This window comes from Taeniopygia guttata, chromosome 7 (assembly GCF_048771995.1).
Source record: "Taeniopygia guttata chromosome 7, bTaeGut7.mat, whole genome shotgun sequence".
Taxonomy (NCBI): domain Eukaryota; kingdom Metazoa; phylum Chordata; class Aves; order Passeriformes; family Estrildidae; genus Taeniopygia; species Taeniopygia guttata.
Genome location: NC_133032.1, coordinates 27021221 through 27039128, shown reverse-complemented (window position 1 = coordinate 27039128; position 17908 = coordinate 27021221). Strand labels below are relative to the sequence as shown.

Genomic DNA, 17908 nt, shown 5'->3' with positions numbered 1-17908 from the left:
AACTTTGAACAGCTGCTTTTGTCTGATGCTGGATTTTGAGAAGATAAATGACATGATGTTTATATTGAAACTCCAATAGTCATAAAGTATCTACATTTGCAACAAAGTCCTAAACCATTGTAAAATGTGGATTTTTCCCCAGGAGATAGGCCTGTGAGACTCAGTCACTAGCACAGGTTATGTGTTGCCTGTGAATACAGGCAGTTCTAATCTTTGAACTGCTTGTTAAGTGCTGTAATTCTGTTTAAAGGGTTAGGTTTTGAGAACTGTTCTCTCTACAATTAAATAGTCCATTATGCAAAACATAGACTTCACAAATAGGTTTTGTGAGATGGTATTCATTAAGCAGCAGCATCTTGACAATAAGTACTTTTAATGTGTCTGAAACTCCTTGTGTTTACCAATTATCTGTGATGCTTAAACTGATTAGTTAATCACAAAGCTGCAGTTCTGTTTTGCAGGAATGTATTGACACAGTAATTATAAATGCAAAGTTTTAATCTTTACTGTAATAGAAGTTTTATTATCCAGTATTTGACAAATATATTTCACAGCAGACATATTCATATCTTGATACACATGTGCATGCTGTGTAGTTTTCCTGAGAATGTTTCAGCTGAACAGTGGCTTAATAAAGTATTCAGGTGAAGTAGGAACCTCATTTAGACATCCAGGCCAGCCAGGAAGGTGAATTGTAGAATGAACTTCCCTTACAGTTTGAATTCAATGAAACTGAATATGGTTCTTAACTTGTTGTACATTAGTTCAGTACAGGGTGGGAATCTGCTTCCAATTTTTTTTTCTACTTTATAAAGTAAATTATAGAGTTTAGAAGTTAAATACTTCTATGGTCCTAGGAAGCAGGGTTTGTTTAGATCTTATTCTGAATTTGCAAATGCATTCCTGCTTCTTTTGTTGCTCTCTATCTTGATGTTATGAGAGCAGCTAAAACCCTGTTGCAAGGTTTGTATGCTGTTGTAATTGTGGCCTGATAAAATCCTCTGTAAGACTAGGCTGTTTGCATCCAGAAGGAATTTTTCCCTTTTCAAGTAGTTGTGGTCAGCAGGCTTTGGAGAGCAGTGCTCTGCATCACTCAGGCTCAAAGGGCCAGTTTAACATGGTGCTACATGCAGTGTAAGGTGTTGTTCTATTTGTCAGAACATGCAGGTAGTGATGGAATATGCTGGTGTGATTTAATTGAAATAATGCTAAAACCGTGTACTCCTAATCAGGAACTGGCAACCTTATTTACTGGGGCCTTGGTTGTTGTTGACATTAGAAATTTGTTGAACAAAAGGACACATTAGAAACTTTAAAGTAACTAAATAAGCAATCTTTTTGGGGAGATCAGAAAGAGAATGTGGGTATGAAATACATTTTTTGCCTGTGGTAGGAGGCTACCGACTCTAGATTTCTGATTTATGGGAAATAAATTGTGTAACAAACAGTAGATTGCTTGCAACATGGATGTCAGATCCCTCAGACTGTAGAAATCATGAATATATTGATGTTTTATATGCAAAATATTGTGTTCTCTCTTAAAATTTGAAAAGTAGAAATCTAAAATGTTCAGGGTGATGCTTTAGCTAAAATTTATCCATCTAGTTTAGGGTGGACCTTTGGTAAAATCTTTCTTCTTTCTTTCTGTGTGTGAAAGAAAGACACAGTTGTACTACTAAATTTTAAGCAAGCGCTAGAGCAACAAATGGATGATGGAATACGCAACTTCTGCTTGATTTAAGTTTACAAGACTCTTTAGAATTTGTCTGATTTTTTAAGAGGTAACAAACCAAATGCATAGAAAGAGGAATATGGAATGTTCCTACTGCATTTTCATAACTATACCTTTTGGTAGATTGATGCTCCAGACTTTGACTTTGTGCTAATGTTGTGATATATTTTTTGATAAGGCAGTTAACACAACATTTTATTACCTAGTGAAGCAATGGAGTGGTATAGGGCATGCAGTTTTCTAGTGCACATGGCATTGCCATACCATTATTTATTCTGCTTTGGTTTACCAATACTTTCTTATTTTTGTAAACTCAGGGAATGCTGGCTACCTGGCTATCTGCCAAGTAGTGACTTAGCAAAAAATTAGCTAAGGATTGTGAAAATAACTGCTTCATTTTACCTTTGTTTGTACCTGATGCTTTGTGCAGATGTTTTTGTTGTTTCAGATGTTAGATCTGACTCAAGTAAGAAGCATGAATATTGTTTGGAAAGACTGCTTAGTCATTTTCTGTGGTGTCTTGGTATGGCTGGCATTTTTCCTGGATGTGACTGTGTGTCTGCATTCAGAATGTGACAGCCCCAAGCTGCTTTTCCTGCAAGTTCTACATGTTTTTTTTTCACGGTAAAGTGCCGATTTTTTTGGCCAGTTTTCATTGTGAATCTTCCTGGATGGTTATGAGGAAAGAATAGGATGGCTTTTAACAAATTTCTTTTCTGAGACTTTAAAAAGTTGCCTGTCTTAAAGATTGTGTGATTGGTCATCCCTTGCCTCTTGTAGAAGAGGGACACTTGTCCTGCCCTGCAATAAGTGTGGCAAAATCATACTGACATGTGACAGGAAAGGGCTATAGTGCTTTGCCCAGACTTTTCTTAACAGGAGTGCCCCTTTCTATTTCTATGGAAAAAAAAAAAAAAAGTTCATCTCTTGCAGGGTTCAAATGTATCCTGGGTAACAAAGGTGCAAATTTGGGCAAGACAAGGTAACAGGAGACTGCTGTTGCACAGCATGGACCCTGATCAACCACCCACAGTGATGCCTGAAACAATTTTGGTAAGGATGGCATTAAAAAAGGTAGCTTGTTTGGTTTTCCTTCCAAGTGTATAAAGATTACTCAGGAGAAGCTGAAAAAATATATATCTTCCAAATAACCACGCTAACTTGGTATCTTTATTGCATTGCTGATGTATTTTCTGGGGTTTGGCCGTACCTGGAGGAGACACCACTTAGTGCTTTGTTTCTGCTCCTTCTCATAGATCTCTCCTCATGCAGTAGTAGGAATGATAGCAGGAACACGAACAAACCTGTTTATTTTACTGATCATTTTATCAGAGTAATTGCTAAATAAATGTTGCTGTAACTGCTGTAGTTAAGGTCACTTAAATTTGGCATCTCAGTCTGCTGCTGGAGATCATGAAACTCACAGAAATAAAGGGTGAGCTTTTTCTTTTTATTGTAGTAAAGAGAAGGCAGAATTAAAATTTATTATTATACAAATTTTGTAGACATGGTTTGTCAGGAACTTAAGTGTACAGAAAGGACTTGCCCAACATGAACTTAGAAACCTCTTGCTGCTGTATTGGGAAATGCACCTATTAGAGGCAATTAAGAGGACACATGTAAAACAGTTCCTTTTTCCTTTTTATGAGGCTGTGTACTGAGCATCATAAAAACTCCATGAGTTATGAAACATGGAATTAGGGAGGTGGTAATAAAAAACCAAAAAAAATGCCACCAAAAATAGGCTGCTAATCCAGTTTGTCTTTTCTTGAATTTCTTTACTGGTTAAAGGTTCAGTCAAAAGTTAGTCTTGTGTGGTTACAGTTGCTAAAGGCCAAGTTGGAGCTGAAAATCTACAGGGTGTCAATGTGAAGTGGAACAGCTCCATGTGACACAAAGTTGATTTTAAGAGCCCTGTATCACACTTCTTCAGACTCATCACTTATTCTTCCCCTTGGTGTACACTAAAACTTTAATAACAGCCATGGAAATACTCTGCTGAGACTTTTACAGTCTGGGAAATGTGCTTCCAAACCTAGGAGCTTTTATCTCTTTCAAGATGTTCTGGGAAAGAACTGGGAATAGCAGAAGGAGAGGAGAAGCAAAGGAATGCTGCTAGAGGAGTGCACTTCCATGGCTCACTAGGATTAGCACTCTCCCTGATGTTCAAAGAAAGTAGCAGCCTGCAGGTTGCAGTCACAGTATGTGTGGTTTTGTTTTGATAAAAGACAGATGATCCTTGCTTGAATGAAGTTTAACAGGGTCCAGCATCATCCAGGTGAATGAATCTTGGCAGCTGCTTCCATTAAGAAAAAAATATATTTTTGTAGCCTCCTAGGTGGCATGTTTCATGCTATTCAGTTGCAAGATCTTTGTGTCCTGCCAAAATAAAAAAAAAAATAAAAAAGGAAATGCATATTCCAAAATATTCCTCTTGTTTTTTAACCAGAGAAGTGGAAGTGATTTTCTGATATAAAGGAATGAAGATTTTCTGCTAAGCAGAGGTACTACAGCCACTTTGTAGCTGACAGTATAATATGGCATATTTGACAATATTGGAAGCCAAGGAATTTGACTTATATTTAATGCACAGCTTGTTTCTCTCAAAATTCAGTTTCTGTTTCTATCAACCTTATGTAAGAGGAGTTAAATAGGTGAGCTCCAGCAGATGGTACCCCTGGCTGTGATGACATGCAGAAGATACCTGTCCCTGTCCCAGAAGTCTCAGGCCAGCTATTTCTTAACCTGTTTGTGAGCAGTTGTGTTGTTTACTGTCCTCCAGAAGACCTGGGGCTTTTTCAGGCCCATATAAATGAATGTGAGACACACTGATGTGTCTGGGTATGTTGGTGTCTCTCTGAATTACAGTTTTGAGGTTTTTTTCAGTCACTGATGTCTGAAATAATGGATCTGTAAGGAGACTGCCCTCTGTGACACCTGTGAGTCTCAGCTGGAGGGGCATCATTGTTCTGTGTCAGCAAGAGATGGGGAAGGATGGGAGAGAAAATGAGGTGAAATGGAAATGGAGTAGGTGATTTTTGCTTTGTCTCCGTCTTAATGAAGTTGGATTTTAAAATACAGCCATGACCAAGATGCCTGCTTACAAAGTTCTTGAGAACATACAGTTGTAAGACTGTAGAAAAGAGCCATAAAAATGTGCAGAAGATTGACAATTAGGGACTTAATGCTTTCCAGAAAGAACAATTACAAATCCCTTTACTATATAGGAAAACAGCACGTAGAGATGCTTGTGTTCTTTTGCAGGGAGATACATAACAAGTATCAATCACTAAAACAGATGCTTAATAACTGGCTTTGGAGGTGAGGCATATGTTTTTGACAACAAAGATAATTAATCTTTTGGACAAGCTACCATTTGGGAAAACATTGTAGCCATCCATTGAGACGTTGAAATTGAAAATGTAAATTTTTGCTATAGCTTTTCAAAGGTGGAAATCTTTACTAGATGAAATTTAATGGCCTGTGACAGGTGCAGCAGGTAATTTTGGTCATGAAATTTAGAAATGCTCTTGCTTCCTAGCTTAGCATTCTGATGTGTTGTTGCCTATTCCATCTGGAACAGTCTCCTTCACTTACTGCTTTTTTTCTCAATGTGATGTTGATCTAAGGCTCTAAGAGTTAAGCTCTCAGAACACTTTAACTGGTCACTTATTGGCATTGCAGAAACTTCTTCCTTCATAGGAAATGTCTTTAATAGGCAGCTTTTCTTTTATTTGTGCTTCTTGATTTTTTTCACATTGTTCAAAACTTAGTAACTTCCTGTGGTAGTGTTTTAGAAAAGAGCCGTTTCTAAGGCTTGTGACAGGTGTAGATGCGGTTTGTCCTTTTTCTTGTTGTAATAAGCCATATTAGAAACAAGGTTTGGCCTTTCCCTTACTGATAGCTTAACTCTTTGTTATTTATAGTTTCAGGCTGTACTCAGAAATATTTTGGTGCCTTCACCAATGCATTGAGTTGGACTCCTAGCACAACTCTTTGTAGCATTGAATTCTTCACATTGTGGACTGTTCTCATTATTGTAAGGTTGACAGCTCAGGTATGATCTTTAAAAAGGACCTAGGAGATTGAGGGGATAGAAATCTTACCAGTTTTTTGTGTAGTAGTTCATTTCATTCCCCACTGTGTGGATTTTGATGTAGTATCAGAGGTAGTGTTTAAATTCGTATGGTTGAGATGTAACAGCAGAACTGAGCAGGCTGGCATGATGGCTGTGACTTGTCAGACTGCTTTCTTTCCATTTCACTTTGTTGCATGCCTGCAATCCTTGTCGAGAGAGTGTGGATCACAGGTGCTAAGTGGGAGATGAGCAGCAGCTCTTTTCCTTGGAGCACAGGAATTTTCCTTTTGAGAGGAGTTCCCAGAGACAGCAGGGCACCTGGCAAGTGCTGCAGAAAGGCACAGCTCCCGTGAAGTGATGGAAGGAGCACTGAAGGGAAAAGCCCCAGAGACTCCGTAAGGAAGAGAAGCAGCTAAATTAATCCACAGACTGACAAACCTGCTGAGCCCAAAAGGATTCACTGGCAGGGAGCCAGTGGGCAGGAAAAGGCTCTGTCTTCTTTTGGATCACTCACAGTGGATTCTCTTTTCTCAGCTGACTTATAATAACCCATGCTTTGATGAAACAGATTTTTTGATTTAGCAACCCCTGGATTATTTTTGGTAAGTTGTTGTAGGACAAAGTCAGTTCTAGCCCAGGTCAGCTTGGAGTTCTAGGAGAGCATCACACAGCAGTTAAGTAGGAGCTGTGGACTCAGGTGCTGGGGTACTTGGGCAACAAGGCTGTAGTTACTGTGGAATGTTGCTATGTCAAAAATTAGAAATTTTAATAGTTGTGTGGAATCAGGTTAATACTTTTTGTGCTGTCCTGTATGTGGACTCATTTTCTCCTTTATTTATTGAAGAAGGTAAGAGCAAAATAGCACACTTATTTAGTGATGTGTAAGTCAAGGACTGCTTGGATCAAATATTTATTTTGTGCTTAAGGGAACTGGATGGATATTTTAGCCCTATAGCTTTTTCCATACACTTTTTGAATGCTTGGAAATTTGGACCATGCAAAACCATGAGCTTTTATCAGTGTCCAAGTTAGAAAGTCTGTGTGCATACATATTGAATACATAGTTGTTGGGAGTTGTTATTGTAATAGTATTGATACAGTTGCCAAACATCAGTACTGCTTGATTTGGCATGTGGATTTTAATTAACTGCTTAAGGGGTTAGTGGACATCTGTTCAATATTCCAGCACCACAGCTGAAATAATTGGTTAATAGCTGGTCCTAGTTGTATGTTGTGTAGTGCTGACTTTGGGGGAAAAACAATCCATTTTTATTCCAAGGCATAATATGATTTTTTTTTTTTTTGTTCATGTTAAATCATTGATGTAGAACAAGGGAAGCAGCTCTGAAGTTTTCCTAGTGACATTCATTGTTAAATGATGTGTTGCTTCCAGAGAAATGAGAGGCTGATGTAAGAAGGAACTTTTCTAAAGGAAATTGAGCACAATATTGTAAATTGAATGCAATTCCATTGGGTATATCTAGTAAATAGCTGAATTGTGAGAGAACAGAGGTATTGTAGTGACTGTTCAGGTTTTAAAAATCAAAGCAGTCATATATTTTTCCAGATCTATACACCATGAAAAATTAACAGTTTTTACTCAATTTGTAAAATCCATACAATGTCTTTGTAGGAGAATGCAGAGGGAAGTGTGTAACATCTTAGAATTAGACATTTTGTGGGATTTTTGAAATAAATGGTTGCTAGAAATCATTTTGATACCTATCAGTGTCCCATAATTTATAGAAGTGTAAGTTTGAACTGGACCTGTCTGAATCCAGAGGATTCGCTGATACAAAATTGAGAGGGCCATACCTGACTTAACTTTTGGAATACTGGAATTGATTTGATTTATTTAGAACTTGGCTTGTCATCTTCAGTCAATTCAATTATCTTGAAATAAGGCTCCAAAAATTCTGTCACTCTAAAAAGATGAAGTATGTGTGCTCCAGGAAAAACTCCAAAACTTGGGTTTTTCTGGTTTGTACAGGGAGATTTTTGCAGAAATGAGAGAGGAGGGAGATGGTCTTGCAGAAGTTTTAGAAGTTTTTTTGATATGTGAGCAGGGATATCTAGAAGCCTTAGATAGCAAATACCTTACCAAAAAGGGAAGCTTGGAAAAGTATTCATTGTAAATCCCAAGATTAGATGTTGCACTCCTGGCAGTTGTCGAGACAGAAAGCAAAAAAATATTTAGGAGAGTTTGTGTTATTGCCATATCTTTTTTTCACAGTTGCTGTAACAGCCATGGGAGGGAACAGCAGCTGGATCACATTGGCAGTAGGAGAAAGGAGCTAACTAAAAACCCCCTTGATCTTCAAAACCCTGCTCAGAATGGCTGTACTGAAAGAGAACTTCATGTATAATACAGGAAGATTGCTTTTAGGAGCTTGCCATGCAGAACAGCTTTATGCTGTAATTCCAGCTTTTCCAGCACAATGCAAGCCAATGCTTGATCTAACTGGTATCACTTATGGAAATTGAATGTTCACAGCAACAGTTCTCATGTCTCCTATTTATCTTGGGTCGCAAAGTCAATGTTTCTTGTTGTAAATCTGTTCAGTTTTGTTTATGTTTTCATGCACAACAAATAGCCTATTTTATTGTGATTATTTGTGGTAGTGATATAGACTTGATACACAAGGGTGTCCTTGGGGTTCTGTTCTGAATACAAGTCTGGTTGTAGGAAACCCATTTTGACATGTGGCCACTAACTGGTAAAGCTGTGATAATTTCATCCTATAGATATACCAAATGAAAAGTGTTTTTCAAATTAAGATAACTTTTTAATGATTATCGACATGTATATGTCAATTACTTTGAGAGCTGTTAATAGGAAAAAAATTATCTCTTGGGCTGCAGTGCATTAGAAGCAGGATTCAGATTATACTTGGCTAGAGGGAAGGGCTTCTATCATCTTCTTCCCGCACCCCAGTTACCTGTTAGGGGAGATTAAAACCCATGTTTTTTAATGATTTCAGATCACATCCAGGGTATTTCTCACTTAGGGAAGCTGATAACCTGCAGAGGCTTTGATGAGCTGGTGAGAGGTTTTCATGTCTCCTTTCACCTTGCTGTGGTACATCAGTCTTTCCTTTGTTCACCCAGCAGCCTTGCTTAGGGCTGCTTCTCTGTTAGGAGCTCTGTAGGAAGTTATCTGGGCTGTAACAGGCTTGGGCATGGGTGTTTCTGCTTTTAAATTTTAAAAGCTACATTACTCTTTTACTATGGAAAGTAGCTTGGTGAAATGAGGGCAGGGGAGCTTTATTTAGAGTCCCATATTGGTCTCATGAATGTTTAGGTATGGCTTTTGTAGATTTTGCAGTTCTGTCTCTGCTGGCCTACCCTCTCCCCTGCTGTGGGAAGTGTGACTTAATAGCCAGTAAAGTAAGTAAAACAAGTGAAAAATGTACTAAGGGACTCTGAAGTTTTCTTCATCAAAGACTTCACTGTTATAAAATGCTGATTCCAGATTTTGCTAGTCTTTACTAAGTATCTTGTATCCTGGTTTTTCCCCTTAATGTTTTTGCAGTTGGGATACATTTCTCTTGGCTGTGACTGTGTGGCCATTACTGTGCCCTAAGAGAAGGTGAGCTGCATTCTTTCAGCATTTTTTGGTTTTTCTTACACTTGCAGTCCAGGCTTCTGTGGAGAAACGTCTACTGTCAGACTATGTGAATACATGCACTCACATCACAACATATTTAAAAATGCTGTCTGTGTTTTTCCTCTCTATGATAAGAATGAATTATGGTTTTATTCCTGGCTGTTTTGAACAGGTTTGTTCTGTCCACTGCAGGTTTAGGTTGCTTCTAATCTGAAATGGAAAAATACAGTGATTTGGTCAGTGGTTTTTTTTGTTTGCTTGTTTTTAAATGGGGTTATTTCCTGCAGAACTGCATACAGCCAGAGAAGATAGAACAGAGATCAGGTGGAGTTTTTGCAGGCATATTAGAGGGAGCTTGTGTTGGGTCTGAAGTTTGTTTCCTTGCTTTTCCCTTAGAGTTGGGTTTGCATGGGGCTTCACTGTTTGTTTCTTGTGTCTGTATGACCAACATCAGCCCTCCCTGTGGGAACTCTGAGTGGTAGGGTTGGAACACCTGGATCTTGGGGATTCAAACTAATGTCTAAATGTAGAGGAGCTACAGCTGCTCCTGGTTTGGAGTATATTTCTTGGTGCACACATGCTTTTGAGAAGCTTCAGAAGTAAAGATGGGCTTTTCCCTCTTGGCAATTGTGCTTTTACTCTCTATGTGTGTGCAAGAGGATTGTCCTTGTTACAATTAAATTACCAGTCTTTGTGAAAGTAAATTCAATATTTTGTCTAACTGAAATTTAGGAAATGTTAGCAAGGCTACAGTTCTGTAATACAACCTGAGTTATTGTTATACCACTTTTTTTTTTTTTTTTTCCCTGGTATGTGATATTATGCTTTGCCTCTAGGAATGAAAAAGCAATGCACATCTTAAGGAATATGGCAGAATATCTAGCAACAGACTTAAAAAAGCAAAATAGAATTGTGCAAATGAGTCCAGCAGGTTTTTACTACTGTGTAATATTCATGGGAAAGTGAATGGTTACAGGGTTGAACCTGTGTTTGAAGTAGACACCCCTGTAACATGCATGTGAAAAGGGGTGTCCTTTAATTCTTTTTGCTAGGTGAAATGTGTTTAATCATAAAATTCACCAAATAAGGGAATACCTGCTAAACTTTTCATCTCCTTGGGAAATGAGGGATCGATTCAAACCCTAACCTGGCAAGAAGAAGTTGGTGGGCTGAAGCTATGATTAACATTACTCCACAGAAGGCTGTGGAGTGGCAATGCACGTTTTGAATCTACTTGTCTCTCTATACAGCCAGTGCAACATTTGGACCCTTTTTTATAACAAAGTTCTGTTTGGACAGCATTTAGAAGTAATATTCCCTCATTTAGTTATGTTTGGCAAGCATGACCTCACCAGAACTCCACCATAGTGGTGTTGAACTGGAATAATATGCTCTCCAAAGGCAGCAATGGCAGTCTGGTGCAGAGCATGTAATGCAAGATCCCCTCCAGAAATTGTGTATTGTTGTGTATAATGATCTCCCATTATCAGTCAGTGCAAGTTGATTGCTGCTATCTCAACAGACAGAGATTTTAACCAAGAAAACAAAGGAGGGAAAAGCAAAAGGTGATAAAAATGCCTTTGTGTAGGAAGAGAGTAGGAGATCAGTTACTGGCTGCAAAATGAGCTCTAGAATCAGGGTGATGTTTCAGAAAGGTAAATTTACTGAAGAATATAAACAGTAAGAACTCTGAATTTCTGTGAAGATAATTTTCATCCATTTTGAAAGATCAAAACAAGCTTTGGTGTTGAAGGAAGATGTTTAATGTATAATTTTTCTCTCCTAATTAACTTAGTGTGCAAGCTAGGACAGGTGAGACTGAATGCATTTACAGTGATGGATGACCTTGGCCTGTTCAGCCTTTGCCAGGGTCACTGCAAATAAGTTATGGCAAAGCCAAATACTGTGTTTCAACAGGATAGACGAGGTACTAATGGAACGAGAATAAGATAAAGTGTACTGGCTGTGCCTGACCGGGGATGGCTCACTTTGGTGCAAGTGGGTTTACTCAAAACCAGAGACTGTCCATGTGAAATGCAGCTGTAGCAGCAGGAGAACTGTGCTGCCTTCTTAGAGGTCAATACTGCAGTGGGGTTAAAGAGGAGGAGAGAAGCATTTTTAGGTAATCTATGTAATATTCTAATTGTGGAATCTGAAAACAGTCTCCCAGAGGGACATAAATCTGGGTACCTCTTCCTTCGCAGGGAGCTCATGAGGTTGCCGTGGGAAGTTGCTTGGAGTCTTTAGGGAAGAGTGATGCATGGCATCTAATGAAACTGTCCTTTAGGCTGCAGGGCCAAGTATCTGCACTCAGCTTCCTCATGGCATCCTTACTTAAATGTGTGCAGTGTTGAAAAGGTATTATACAGAGCTTCCTGTGTATAGCATCTAGACTTGGCTTTGCTTGAAACTTTTGTTTGTCGGAGATGTTTAAATTTAATCCTATTAATAGATTTGATTCAGGGATAATTTCTGAGCCTCTTATCTAAAAGTTTTTTATCCATCTAATATATTTTCTCACTATGACTTAGGCTTATCTCTGCTTTATGTAATGTGATTTACAAAACAAAGTTGGAGAATATCTGGCTTTTAGGTCACTGATTACAGCTCAGGAAAGTATTTGGCAAATAAAAATCTGAGAGAGCTTTTAAAAATTCAGATGAAAATTGAAGTTGCCCACCTCAAATATGGTATTATGCTTGTTAAAAATCTCAAATTATGCTTGTTAAAAATCTCTATCTGATTATATGGATGAGAAACCCATCCAAACTACTTCTAAAAAGGTAATTGTTCCACATACTTTGTAAAAGGGTTTTTTCATTCTGTTAGTATCTGTGAAATACATCTATTTTAGTTTAAAATATGCAGTGAAACACACATTATTTCCATAAACTATATTTTGGTTATTGATCATTGATTGTAGATTTGTAGTTTGGCAGTCTTGTTTTTTGTATTGCCTCCCTCGCCTCTTCCTCATAATTATTGACATTTGAAACATATCTCAAGGTAGAAGTCTCAATTTTTATAGATAACCTTCTCTACCATATTACCTCATACAAATGAATGCTGAAATGTTTCTTAGTTGAAGCAGTAGGTGTTTGCCTTGTTTGTCAGGTAAGTGTTATTCACCACCTGTGTCTAAAGGCAATTAGGGTTTTTCTTAAAAGATAATGTCTCTAAGGCCAGGAAAATTTTGAAAAGCTGCCATGGATACCAGAAATGTTGCAGCTCCAGTGTTCCATGCATTGTGCTGTGAAACTTTTAGTTTTGCACTTTTGTTCTTTTCTTTCCTGGATTATTCCTGAAAAACAGGATGAACTACCCAGGATGAGGCTGGGTGGTGCTTCTAAAGTCTTAGTCATGCTTGGCTGAGGCAATCTTCCTTAAGATGGGGATCAAGTTCTCTGTGTGATGCTTCTGTGGCATTTGCATAACCCTGAGATTTGAAGTGAAGCCCATGGCCCTCATTCCTGGCACTGCTTCCATCTGCAAGGGCAGCTGTGGTTCATGTCCTGCTCTTAGTTGGGTGCACCATACCTGTAATTAAGGGCAGTGAGGATAGAGCCAAGAGTTTAAAATAATATTGTGTCTTATGCATGAAGTGGAACCAAGAGAGGAGCAACTGAGAGTCTTTAAAAGCCATGATCATTGTAGAGAAAATGCCATTGTTTTTCCAGAGTAATTTATTATTTACTAGACACCTGATGCTTTTTGTCCCTGTTTAATTGGGTTTCATTTTCTTTGTGATTCCACTTAGTTATTTGTGGAATATTTTTTCCCTTCTCTTTCCTTACCTATCAATTTTGTGTTATCACATGATCATGACATGGAATAATATAATAGAGGTTGAGAATTTAGATGTTGTCCACTGTGTTTTGATCCACAGGAGCAGTTCAGAGCTGTTAAGGTTTCCTGTGTGATTCTAATCTCAACTGAGGTACTCTAAAGAAATTTAGGCTGTGACTGAAGAGCTGTGCAAAGGTGTTTTTTAGGCCCTTACAGGATGGCAAAAATAATATAACCAACAGTGTTTTCAAGTATAGTGAAATAGCAATAAACCCGGTGTTTCAGAAAACCCGGTGTTACAGCCCAGCAGAGACTTGGACATGGGAAGAACTTAATGTGAGACAGTCTGAAAGTTCAGGTTTTTTCCGTGAGGAGTATGTGGCACCAGTGTTCACTGCATGATCTCAAATTACTAAGAGAGAAACATTCTCCAGTTTAAATCATGTCAATTCAGATTTTAGGGAAAGACAGTAGATCAGATTACAGCTTTGGGTAGTCTTTTTACCTTCAGATGTGCACTGTTAGTCTTTCATGTTGGCAACTTCTTGTCTCAGCCTGTCCATCCTGATTTGATTTTTATTTGTGCCAAGGCTTGATTAGAAGTGATGTGCTGCTGGAGTGTCTGTGCATATTCTGAAGGCCTCACTGTATCTCATAGAGGGATCCTGTAGGCTGAAATAACTCCCTTAGTCCTTCTTTACATGGTGCTCTTTATGGTTTTTGTAATGACTGTAAGTTGTTTGTTACTGATCAAATGAACCCTTGATACATATTCATGTGCAGATGGCAGGGGCTCGTGTCTGAACCCTGCCAATCCTTTGCAGTTGGTTGAGTGTCAATGTGCAAAATCTTCTAATTTTAATAAGGCATTTTTGATCAATAATCATGACTATTACTAAGTGTTGACATCACTTTTATTCATGAGTTTTGATAGCAGTGCCAATTAAAGTAGCAGCATCTAATGCATCATTAGAGATAAATTTTATCCTTGGGATGATTTCTGTGCTGAGTGCATTTTCTCATATGAAGTGATGGCACTATCAGCTGCTCCAAATGCAACTCTGTACCAATGTATTCACTATCAGTGTTGTGATAAGAGATATCAGTTAGCTGAGGTTGAATTGTGTACCATTTAGAGATCTTAATCTTTTATTTACTGATTGGAAAACTTCAAATTGTTTAGGTTCTTCTCCTGAATAAACCCAGTACTGAAGAGTTAACCAAAATTCTACTTTGATGTTAAATACATTTGCTTACTACTTTGTCTGGATATAGAGCAAGTGTATTTTATTACTGGGAAGTAACATGTCCATTTAGAAAATGACTTAGGCTACAATATTTTTGTTGGCAAATTTATTTTCCAGGCATAACGGGTCTGTTTTTTTTCTATAGCCATTTGTGGAAAGATGAAATCGCCATTAATCATGTTTCAAAGGCTGTGATGCTGAAATTACTTTATGCAGCTGTGGGCTGTAGTATGTAGGCAGTCTGTCATCTACAACCTGGCCTTTTTAAGTAATTTCTTATAAATCACAAACACAATCAAACTTTTATCACCAGATAATAACAATGCTTTTCTTTAAAACTGGCCCCAAATTAGTAACCTGTCAGAATGTTTAAATCAAAATTGCCATCTAAATAGAAGGAAAAAAAGACTGTGATTCCTTAAATCAACTCAAGGCAAGCAGGTGGCAGGCTTACAAAGAGAGGCTTGAATTCCAGTTTTGGTTTCATGGACTACTACATTTAGAGAACCTGCACTGAAAAATTGGTGTGTCCAGCTGCTTAAATATAGTCCTGTGGCTGTTCCTCTGCAGGTGAGGACCAGGGGTCAGTCACTTCCCTAGCTTTTCAAAGGTTTTTAATAATGAAACTGTTGTAAGCCACAGAACAAAGTTTTTGCTTTTTGAAACATTCAGGCTTTGTCTATGTGATGCCATAAAATATGTTTTTAAGCAGGGGGGCTGTGAGTTTGGACACAGCATTGCCTCCAATGTGCAGATGTTTGGAAGTTCAGTCAAAAAGAAGTTAGCATACATGATGAGGCTTGTGTTGGCTATTTTAAAACAGTCTCAATTTATTTACGTTGATTTGGGCTTCACTAAAGCCTTAAAAACCATGGAGGAGTGAATAGTTAGAGTGAGAGTTGAGTAGTTGAGTCTAAGCACAGCCTTGTATTTCTACTTGTGTGTCAGTTTGGCAAGCTGGTAATTATTTGACATTCCTCACTTAACTTTCAGCTGTGTTTGCTTAAGATACTAAGCATAAAATTATCCTATTTGAAATATAAAATAATGTTTCCCAATCTTTGTGGGGTAAGAGGGAATCAATTTACTTAAGTCATGGACATGAGGTTCCCTTCCCACACATTTCCTGCATTGTTTGTGTCTATTCTTCACCTTCCCTGCCTCCAGTCTTCAGACAATGTTTATGATCACTGTAGCTTCTTTACTCGCTGATGTAGCAAATAATGTCTGGAGGACACACAGAAATCTCTCAGTACAACCAGAGTGTTTTTTGGGGGTTTTTTTTGTGACTTTCATCTCCAAGTGAAATTTGTTAGTGGTGTTTCATGCAACTTCCCATTAAATGTGTAACAGCTTCTCTTAAATGTTTGATTCCTGGGTTTACACTTGTGTGACTTTCCCATCTCTACACCAAATTTCCTGGCCAGAGGGATGAATTTGCAGCGTGTCCTCATGGCACCACTGGTGTTTCCTGCTGTTTGCACGATGAGTGTGGCACATTCTGGGCTGACTTCAGCTGTTTGCATCAATTCTGCAGTCCATGTGCATGAGGAGGATTTCAGGGGAATGCAGGCGGTGCTAGGAGCTTGCCAGGCTACAGCAGCTGTATGAGGAAACCATCCTTGCCAAATGGTATATCCTGCAGTGCCCAGGGTCACAACATAAACCTTTTCTTACAGTGAGGAGGTGCCCTGAGGGAATAAATTCAGCACAGTGCACAACAGTTTCAGAGGGAAAAGCTCTGAGAGACAGAGCTATTTTTCCAAAACGGAGCTGCAAGCAATACTGTAATTACATTATAAATTATACAGAGGACGGAGTTCTGAGTCTCAACTTCTAAATCGAGAAGTTTGTGGTTTTTACTGCATAACAACTGCTTCTGAGCCTTGCATTGTTCCCCTGTCTCAATCCCTCTCTAACTTGGACTCAGGGCATAGACTAGCTGAAGGGAAAATTGCTTGCCTGCTTTTGTGTCTCTCCTGGATGCAGTACTGCTAAGATCCAGACTGAAGTACACACTGCAGAGAAATTGTGTATTGGTGCACCCTGCCTGTATACCCAGACAGGAATGTGTGTTTATATGTGCACACACTCCACTCCTAAAGACATAAGGGAAAGTAATTCACTGACTTATATATTTCCTGAGAATGATGCATTGGTGCAGATTTATCACTGTTCTTTCAATCTCACAAGGCTGTCGTGATCTACTTGAAATTATTTCATCTCATAGATGTTTTGGAGCTGGCATGTGGGTGGGCATAGTTCAAAAAAAGCTTTTTTAAAACCTCCTCATGGATTAAAATGTTCTAACAATCCATGATTTTGTTTTGGTTTTTTTACTGCTACCATATAAGCTTTCTCATCCTGCTGTTGTCTAGCAGCATATAAATATTAGCTGGTCAGGGAATTTTTCTTGGTTTTGTGGCATCTTTTGTAAGACCCATTAAAATGCACTGATAAAAGCTTTTGCCTTTTTTTGTAAACAACTATCTGAAATAGATGTTTATCTGCAGATTGGTTTACATGAGAGTGAGGGCTCTGTATGTGTGCAAGGACTGGCTATGGAGAGAGAACTTGTCTGATCATTTCTTAGATAATGAGCTCTAGGCTTGCTGTCCATTGTAAAGCCAGGAGCTGTGTGTTGGCTGTCCTGGCAGAACTCTGTGGAGTTCTTCTTTGATAACTGGTTTGATTCAATGACTTGCAAACATTTTTTTGAGAAGATTATATTATATTGGGAATAAATGAGGTATAGTAATGAAAGATTTGTATTGTACATAATACTTGCATATCATACAGCTGAACATAATCCAGTTTCTGTCAGTCTCCGTATTTAATTTGTGCACTCAATTAAATACCAACCACTATTAGCTGAAAACTCCTTTGAGTCTCTTTCCAGTATTTCCAGGAGTGTTTTGCTTATTTATGAAGCTTGACATGCTCACACCCTCTCCATTCTTTGTGTCTCAGATACAGATGACATTTAATGGTTAAATAGGAACCATCAAACCTTTATCTTAACTGTCAAATCTGTGTTTTTGCACTTTGTTGTTCTTTAGGGTTTTAAGAAATATTCTGCTGTCCAGCACTCTTGCAGCATGCAATTTGTCCACATTGTTGGTTTTTAGTGAGAATAAGAGTAGAAAGAGCAGAAAAAAACCGTAATGGTGCTACCAAGAAAAACAAAATATGAAATGTATTGTCTGAAAATAAGATGGGTTCACTGAGTGTTTTGTTCATTGTGGCAGTTAATTCAACCCTGGTCACAGCAGTGGAGGCTCATCAGTGAGTCACACAGAGATAGAGTCATTCACATTAGCCAGTGACTTTTGCAAGCTGATAACAGTGCTCTGTGCTCCTTCCCAGCATCAGCAGGGGAGTACAAAGGAATGATCTCCGGAGTCCTGCAGCTGCCGACCTGTCAGTGGGGATGCACTGCTTTGGATACCTGGGGAGAC

At 38.4% G+C, this 17908-nt stretch overlaps 1 protein-coding gene across 14 annotated transcripts in view; it reads left to right on the top strand.

The window, feature by feature from the left end:
• Nucleotides 1-17908, top strand: part of GULP1 (GULP PTB domain containing engulfment adaptor 1) — a 143783-nt gene that overhangs the window by 25055 nt on the left and 100820 nt on the right. For 3 of the 14 annotated variants that reach the window (XM_041717691.2, XM_041717693.2, XM_030277883.4), the window contains exon 3: nucleotides 9343-9399. The exons of the other annotated variants lie outside the window; for them this stretch is intronic. The gene's annotated coding sequence lies outside the window, so the exon portion shown is untranslated. The remainder of the gene's footprint in view (nucleotides 1-9342; nucleotides 9400-17908) is intronic. 14 annotated transcript variants of the gene reach the window in all.